The following is an 8,762-nucleotide window of genomic DNA, read 5'->3' on the forward strand; positions in this document are numbered from 1 at the left end:
CGGCCGGGGTTTCTTTCAGCAGACGCAGGCTCCCAGCTCCTGTGGGGCCTTCAATCCCCTCGCAGCCCTGTGCCCCACTTCGGGCACCGAGGGCTCTGCCTGCTGCTCGTGGCTGGGGGCTCAGGCTGCCTTCTGCAGCTCCAAGGCCCAGGTCCCTGCCTGGGACCTGCTGCGCACTGAGCATGTGCATGAGTCATGGCCACATGCCCGGAAATGGGGGACTGAGCCACCTAAACTGACAGCCGGGGTTGGGGTCCTGCCAGACTGTGCCGCGCTGCACTGCCAGCTCCAGGTTCCTGGGCTCACGCTGGGGGTTGCAGACCTGAGCTGCCTCATGCAGCTCCCAGGGTCTGAGGCTCTGTGCATTGAGTGGCTGGAGACCTGAGCTGCCGCACAGCTCCCAGTGTTGCGGCCTGTGCGCTGCCCTTCGCACCGACTGGGGCTGAAGCCATCCTCTGTTCCTGTCTGGAGAGAGGTGTCTTCAGGGGCTCTTCAGGGCAACAGCATTCACCTACTGGGCTGCTCTTCCTCAGCTTTCTTTTCCGTCCCTCGGCACATCTGCTGTGTGCTGGGCACGCTGCTCCCCTTATACTCTCTGGAGGCTCTGCCCCCAGAGTGCGGTCAGACCTGCAAGACACAGGCTTCAATCAGGTCCGGGGCTCTTCTCCCCTCCTCTCCCGCTCCGGGCAGGGGTGGGGCTAGCCCCTCAGCAATTACCTGATTGGTAGACATGCTCCATCAATCGCAATGAAGCTTCTCCGAGCCGGGTTATGCCGGGCTGTATCAGTAAGTCTGCCACATATGAACAACACTTTGGGGAATAATATGAGTTGTGAGGGGTCAGGTTTTATAGTAATTCACACTGTGGTGGGAGGACTCTTGCATTAGGGTGTTTTTAACTAGAAAGTTGCATGAAAGTAGTGTATTATCTTGAGCGGTTGTGTTAATCAACCCTGTATTGACCAATGTTTTGCATTCTGGGTCATATACAGTTCAACATTGTTGTATATGAATCTTGTAGGGCTAAAAGCAAGGCTTTGTAATGCTAAAAGTGAGGCCATTTCTTCGTTCTTTCGCCTCTTCCATAAAAGCGGACACAGCACTTACGAGACGGCTGGGAGGGAAGAGGGGTACTGGTACTGTGTGAGGGTTACTGATAAGATATGAAGCCAGCTGAATCCAGTCAACCAGGGAGTCTCGTCAACAGGGAAACCTTGAAAGTCAGGCATGGATTGTGTTTATAAGATAAAGAAACATCTTGAGACAAAATATATGAGGCATATAATTCACAAGAGTTAAACTTCGGTGTTCACGCTCACAGTGCCGCTTGATTGGATAGAATAGTGATTTAGTTAATAGATGATTGTGTATTTTTATGAGCACGAGCTAATCATGAACTAACGCTGTGGCCTTGAAAAGTATAAAAAAGTATGATAACTAGTAGGCGGGGTCCGTCTCCCAAAGAGGCACCTCGCTCGAGCGAATAAAGATTCTGTATTTGATTTTGGATACTTGCTCTGCGTGATCATTGCCCCAGCCTAGAGCGAACTGCACGTGGCTTTAAGAGTGTAATTTGTAATAACATCATGCCATCAGATCTGTGCATAAGTCATTATAAGACCACAGTTTATCCACAGTTAGATGAAATGATGTCAGTCACAGATTGTCCCAGTCAATACTATTTACAAGGGCTTGGTTGACATCTTGTCACTTTGCTGAACTCGTTTGGGTATTATTAAAACTTGGCTTCGTTAGCAAGATTACATCAAGTACCTAGCAATGAATAAATGATTGCTTATTGCTTTACCCTTTGATAGGTCATTGTCTTCACAGTTTTGGCTTTGTTCAGATATGTCCAAAATATTTAAGGACAAATTATGTTCTGAATTCACAGCAAGTCCAGAGGCCTCTTAGGAGTTCCTTTTGGTGAGATGGGTGCTAGCCATCTTTGGGCTCAAGCAAAGCAACCTGAGTCCCATATCACCTGCAAGTTCTGGAGCTTGGTAGTTGAGCCTATTTAAGTGTCCTTACCTCGTGAAGGGATTGTCAAGGGGTTGGAGACAATTTATAACTGCCCCAGCACTGAGGAGCAGTAGTGTAACTGGGGGTGGGCAAACAGGACATCAGTCCCTGATGCCACATCAGGATGGGCACAAGAATGGCAGCAGCAGCAGCAACTGCTAGCTTAGCCACCACTGTACCCCAGGGAGCAGAAATTGCTTGTTACAGCTTCTCCCGAGGAGAATTCCTATGCCTGCAGTCTGGGCCCCTAGAAAGCAACATTAACACACACATCTTGGGGTTGGGAATCTCTGAGGGACCTAAGGCTGCTCTGCAAGGAGCTGTGGTGTTTGTCGCTGTTCATCTCATCTGACCTCACTTGCCTGTGACTTCCCTTCTGCTCTCTTTGGCCTGTTCAACCTGTAGGCCCAATGGGGAATTATCTGCTTCTGTGTTTGTACCATGCTTAGCGCAATGGGTTCCACATCTCATTTGTGGCCTCTGGGCAATCCTGGAATTATTTTCCTTGTTTGGATTTCATTAAAATCAAGTGAAGTTTAGCCATTAGCTTTCAGTGGGTGCATCTACTTGAGAGACTTACTGTGCATTAGCTTAATAACACTGCTCAGTAGTATGTCATAGCAAAAGTATGTGAATAGCCTATTGTGCAGTATTATTAGGCTAATGTGCAGTAGTAAGTGTCACTAAATAACTGTGTGCTGGCACTACTGTGCAGTAGCTCTAGGTACTGCGCATTTAGTTAGTACTTTATTAAAGAAGTACTAAACTAAATGCGTAGTATCTAAGACGCATTAATGAATGTGTAGATGCAGCCGTAAGGAGCAAAGTCAGGCCTTTAATGCAGAGTTCCCCATTTGTTTTACTTTGCGAGAACTGTGCAAAGATTGAACAGACCACAGTACCTTAATTTGCTACCCACCATTGAACTTTTTTTTTGTTTTAGAAGCTTTGGATGCAGATTATGCAAAATTACAATTTTTTCACTTGGATTGAAAGCCTGGGAGAGCTGAATGCTTATTACACAGGTGGTTCATACAAGCCCAGGTGCTTAAGTAATCACATGGAGCTGGCTGCCAAACATACAGGCTCTTCTCTAGAGGAGGGTTGAGTTTCATGTGCACAAGGAGAAAGGCCAGCAGCTGCCAAATATGCATAGCATGGGAAAGGGAGAGATATGATGAATGTAAAAAGTCCTGCATGCTTAATTGGTGAGAAACGGACAAAAATAAGCTTGGCTTCCTGCATGGAGTATTTGATAGTGGCCTGTTGACCTTTTAAACACTCCCCTAGGTCTGCTTCCATGCCAGCCTATGGTGGGATGGCTGTAGGAGCTGTGTGGCTTCTGTTGTGTGGGTGATTGCAAATGCGGTTGCAAATGGAGCTTTAATTTCTTTTCAGGTTTTAAAATGTATTTTAATAGATCCTGCTTCTGTTTTTCCAGTGAGTCCATGTGAGTCAATGGAGAGCCTGTGAGACTGACCAAACTGGCATACTGAAGGCCTCTGTTCCCAAAACCGCTGTCACCTGGGGAGCAACATGGCACCATAACTGTACTTCAGTTAGCTGGATCATGGATTTCAATTCAAGTCTTGGCTTCCTTCAGGGAAACAAAGGTGCCTTTTTGTGCATGTGGTGGTGGGTGGGGAAGGGGCCACTGGGAACAAAATAGAGACTATCAAACTCATCTTGTGCAGGCTGCTTTGCAACAGCAGCAACTTGGCAGGGATTGGAATTGGTAATTTGAAGGCAAGAGGTTCCATATTATCAAATTTCTGATCCACCCATTTATCCTTAAAATAGATTATCTCCTTAAATCCCCATCCTTGGCACAGAAGCAACTAAACTGCATGCTGTTCAGAGGGTCAGGCAAAGGTGTGGTGGGAGGGAACACAAAGGGGCACTATCTCAACACTGGTCTTCAAAAGTAATCCATCTCTGAAGTGGACACAGTGCCCTCACTGCACTTAGAGCTGGCTCTGTAGAGGTGGTTTGTACCCTGCTTTTCTGAGAGCTCATTAGCTGCCACTCAGGAACTGGCTTTGCTGCTACGTGTTTTCCCATGGTGGACAAATGAGAATTGGTTCCTTGTTTTCTTTATAAGCATCCCTCAAGTCTTTGTGCCTAATCATGTTCCCTTTCACTCTTGTTTTCCTCAAATGGAATCCAGTAAAACACAAACTAGATGAAAAAGTAGCTCTTTTGAATTTGCCTTTCATCATACTATACGCAGTGGTCTTGTAACTTTAAATTTTAAAAACACTCCCTTTCCAGCTAAAAATCCATTTGGTTACATTCTTCTTTCCCTAATGATTACAGTCACTGGCAATAATTTGTGATAAATGATTTGAGCAGCCCTGGGATTTGGAGTGTTTGGCTAGTTCTGGAGCTTCTAACGGGTGAACAGGCCCATTTGGCAAGGCGTATTAAAAAAAACCCACACAAAACAAAGTATGGTTTCTTTATTTTATTTTTCCCTATTTAGTAGGGCTGTGGGAAGCTTCGGGTGGTGATTTGATTAGGAGGAGATTTGGCTCGATTCGGTGGCTGAATCTCTGAATCCAAATTGAATTAGGGGACCAATTAAAAGGTCCGAATCGGTTCGAAGCTCTCTGAATCTTCGGAAAAGATTTGGAGAGCTTTGGTGATTCGGGCAGTCCCTGCTGGCTGCAGCAGGGAGCTGCAGTTGGACTCGGAGCTGGTAAGCAGGGGGCGGGTGAGGAGGGGCTGAAGGAAGGGGGAAGGAACCATGGGGGGACCCCTGCCAGGCCCCATCCCCCACCCACTCCCCCAGACCCCCACGGCTGCCCTGCCTGCCCCAGCTCAGCAGGTGCTGCTGGGCAGGGGGCGATTTACCGCTGCCCACAACTGCCCCATGCTGTGTGGGGGGCTCTGCACGATTCCCGCCCCCGCCGTGACTGCCCTGCCCGCCCCAGCTCTGGCCCGTTAAGAAGAAAAACACTGAACACCCTTCCCCTGCCCAGACTCACCAGCTTCTGCAGGGGCCTCGGGGCTTTGGGGGGCTTGTGGAAGAGCCCCCAGTGTGTTGCAGGTAAGTGGGGGGCAGCAGAGATTGCCCCCCACCAGGCAGCATCCGGTGAGTGGAGTTTTTTTATTTATTTATTTTTCCTTAAAGGGCCAGAGCTGGGGCAGGCGGGGCAGCCATGGTGGGTCTGGAAGAGCAGGGAGGGTTGGGGGAATTGTGGCAGAGCTCCCCATGCAGTGTGGGGCAGTGGGAATCACCCCCCCACCTGGCAGCATCCTCTGAGTTGGGGCTTTTTGTTTCCCAAGTGCCGGGGGCAGGGGTGGGTGGGGCAGCCATTGCCAGGCGGAGGATGGCTCTGGGTGATTTGGAGATTCAGCAACAGCCAAATCTTTGAATCAGATTTGGCCAGATCAATTCAGCACAGTGATTCGAATCACTGAATCAAATTTCTGTCCCCCGAATTGGCCGAATCTGAAGCGAATACTAGCCGCTTCGCACAGGCCTGCTATTTAGCTCCAAGCTGAGTCAGCAGAAACTACCTGGGTCTTCAAACTAGAGCTGTAAGTAGGTTTTAATTGGCATATAAAACACCAATGTTAAGCAGAGACAAATCATAAAGGATGAAATCAATTCCCAAGCAAATGCTTAAGTTGCCAAAGAGCAGTGGACAGGTCTGGAGAGTCCAAAGAATCTTCAAGGCTGGCAAAACCAGGACCGTACTGTGTTACAGCCAAATCCTGTGAAGGGCAATCACTTTGCCTGGAAGTTTCCACATTTTTTATATGCTGGGGTTCATTCATTAGTCTCGTCTGTGACAGCATTTGTTTTTATATGAAGTTCATCTCTGGCCATTTCCATTATTGTTTCCAGAGCCAAAAATGTTTTCACTGGCCCAAGTGACTTGGTGGAAACTAAAGAAGAGGACAGAAGTGAAATTCATGTAAAAAGAAATACTGTCTTGAGGATCTGTGGGCTCATGGGTCACATGCCAGCTCATATAAACATCTGAGTTCCTGGTGCTTCTACAAATATGAGAGGTTCCCTGGTCTGTTTGTGAACAATCACCCAATTGATGCAGATTTTGATTATATGTACAGCAGAGCACAGACTACTCACCACCTTCTGTCCATGCATTATTTAGGATGAGAGATCAGGTTGGACCTTAGGCGACCATAATCATGATTATTAAAAATAATGTAATGACCAATTGCACAGTCCAGGGGTGGGATGTTGTCTAGAGAGATACAGAATTACAAGCAATGAGCCCCACAGAAAGGGAACACAGAAAGCACTGCTGTGCCATTCCTTGCTTTTCCACCCTTGTAGCAGGAGTGGGATGTGGCAAGGGGCCACATGTCCATTTACTGTTAAGTCTGTATCTTTTCCAGTGCTCCCTTTCTTTGCCCATGTTCACTTGAGAGAAAGGGAATGTGGGGCTTTTGTCTGCTCAGTGCTGCTTAGCCTTACTGATGTGTACCTGTAGGCTTTTCAGGCTGTTTCACTGATATGCACAGCTATTACCCCATGTAAGGAACTTCAGGATCATTGCTTTAGCAAGGAGTCCTGGTTGTTTGGTGTGGCTAAACTGGGATGACCAGCCAAAGGGGTGCAGCTGCGAAAGGAGAGTTGGGATGTAGCCTCGCTCTGGGCCCATCTACATGTGCATTTATGTCGCATTAAATTTACTTTTAGCAGGAATAGTCTGACATCTACATGTGCAGATGACTTGGGACTAGATTTAGTCCCATCAGAGCAGCCTGCCATGTGCCCCTGTGGCCCCTGGGGGGAGCTCTAGCCTCTGTTCACATGCTGAGGCCAGAGGCAGCTGCCAGCAGTTGGCAGCCATCTTAAAATCACACCCCTGCTCTCTGATCCCAGCCACCTCCCCTTCCCAGGAGCTGTGCGCCAAGCATAGGAGCAGCGCGCTGCAGCTCCCTCCCTGCACCACAGCTGCTCCAGCTCCAGTCCCTGCCCCTGCCAGCAGTGCTCATTGTCCCACTGCTCCAGCCTGGCCCTGTCAGCAATGACCAGAGCCCTGCGCTGCTGCTGGCCATGGTGCTGGCCATGCTGGCTCCACTAGGCCCCCCTGCCCAGGCCCCAGGACAGCCACGCACCCACCAGCCGGGCCCAAGGCACTGACTGCAGGAGGCTCTGCAGACCCCTTCCTCCTGCACTCCCCAGGCCAGCCTGCCTGCCCTGCCATCCACACCCCACAACTCCTTGCCCACCCCCAGCACCACTCCAGGGCACAGATCTAGGAGAAACCATGCAAGCTTTATTAAGAAAACAAAACCCCCCATCCCTCCTCCCTCCCCCCTCAGTGAACACAGACCCCTTTCCCCTCCCCCCACATGCAGTGCTTCTCCATCATGCTTCCCACCAACCAAAAATAAAAACCCCATTCCCCAAATTTGAAAGACACAGCAGGTGTCTGACCCCACCCCTTAGTCCACCTGCAAGGGGCTGAAAAGTGGGGCCACCCAGAGTGGAGAGCCCAGCAGCAGGCAGTCACCACCTGAACTGCAGACAGTTCCCCCATGGGTCTGGGGGCTGCGGTGAAGCGAGGGGATGCCTATGGCCAGCAGGTGCTGCAGGACCTGCTCCAGGGTGCTGCCGAGGGCCTGCTGTTGGGTGGTATCCAGGGGCCAGGGTGGGGGGCAGGTCTGTGGGGCATGGCACAGCTTCCCCTGGGTGGTGAGCTGCTGTTCCACCAGCTCTATATGCTGCCACTCCAGGGCCATGAGCTCGGCTCAGTGGTCATGGCATACCTGTAGCTGCACCTCCTCCTGGGTGAGGTTCCTCCACCCGCTGGTCCACCGCCCAGACCTCCACTGTGACTGCCAGCTGCTGGAGTTGGGTGGGTCCGATCCTGGCTGTGCCTCCAGGTGGCTCCAGCGGCAGGTGGCAGTGGTCGTGCAGGTGCCTGTGGCTTCTTCCCCATGTGCATATGTTGGCACTGCAGAGGCAAGAGACAGAAGGCTTTTGTGAGCATTTGCAACATTTGAGAGCTAAGTTGATATGCTGCAGGGGCCCTGCATGGTGTGGCCTCAGATTGGAGGTGAGCCATGTGTGGGTGCCCAGGGACCATGGTAAGCTGCTCAGGCAGGCCTGGGCCCAGGTTGGTGCTGCCTGAGCCCCTGCCCCCACTTGCTCCCTGGAGGCTGGCTGCAAACCACCTGCCCCCCCTACCCCCTTCTCAGGGTGGCCTAGGACAGGCTGCTGGCCCTCCACCACACTGCCACTGTGCCCTGAGTGTGCCCCTGCTGCATGTGCTGCAGGAGGTGCACAATAGGCTGTTTGTGCAGGCAGAGGGCTGCCTGAGCCACTACTCCTGCTTCTGCTGATCCTTCTGATGCCTCAAGCACACCTGCACTCCTGGACTGACACCCTGAGCTACAACAGTGTCGGGGGCAAGCCCAGCCTGTTCTGTGACTGCCGTTGCCACCTGGAGGGGTATCTGTTGCAGTGCTACACACTCCTACCCCTGGCTGCCAAGGAGGAGTTTACCGCCAGGATCAATGCCTTCCTTGGCATGAGAGAGGCCCGTGCCCACTCAGTTGTGGGGATTCAGGCTGCTTAATAAAGTTCTGACTTGTGTCCCACCTCTCTGCATGCTGTGAGAAGGAACATGGGGCCGGGGTACTGTGGGCAGGCTGGGCAAGGAGGAGGGGCTGGGGCCAGGTGCAGGGGCAGTGGTGGGGTTGGAGACTGGGGCTGGGAGGGCCTTCCCTGCCCCACAGTGTGGGACTTACCATGG

The 8,762-nt window shown here is 51.0% G+C and overlaps 1 protein-coding gene across 6 annotated transcripts in view; it reads left to right on the forward strand.

Moving 5' to 3' along the window:
- ARHGEF9 (Cdc42 guanine nucleotide exchange factor 9) overlaps window positions 1–8,762 on the forward strand; it is a 422,470-nt gene that overhangs the window by 13,127 nt on the left and 400,581 nt on the right. For 5 of the 6 annotated variants that reach the window (XM_019521482.1, XM_019521480.1, XM_019521485.1 and 2 more), the window contains one exon: window positions 3,464–3,635. The gene's annotated coding sequence lies outside the window, so the exon portion shown is untranslated. Of the gene's footprint in view, window positions 1–3,463; window positions 3,636–8,072; window positions 8,095–8,762 lie in introns of those variants that run through there. The other variant, XM_019521483.1, reaches the window with a different exon arrangement.

Source organism: Gavialis gangeticus, unplaced genomic scaffold, assembly GCF_001723915.1.
Source record: "Gavialis gangeticus isolate Ggan-Ray unplaced genomic scaffold, GavGan_comp1, whole genome shotgun sequence".
Lineage (NCBI taxonomy): Eukaryota > Metazoa > Chordata > Crocodylia > Gavialidae > Gavialis > Gavialis gangeticus.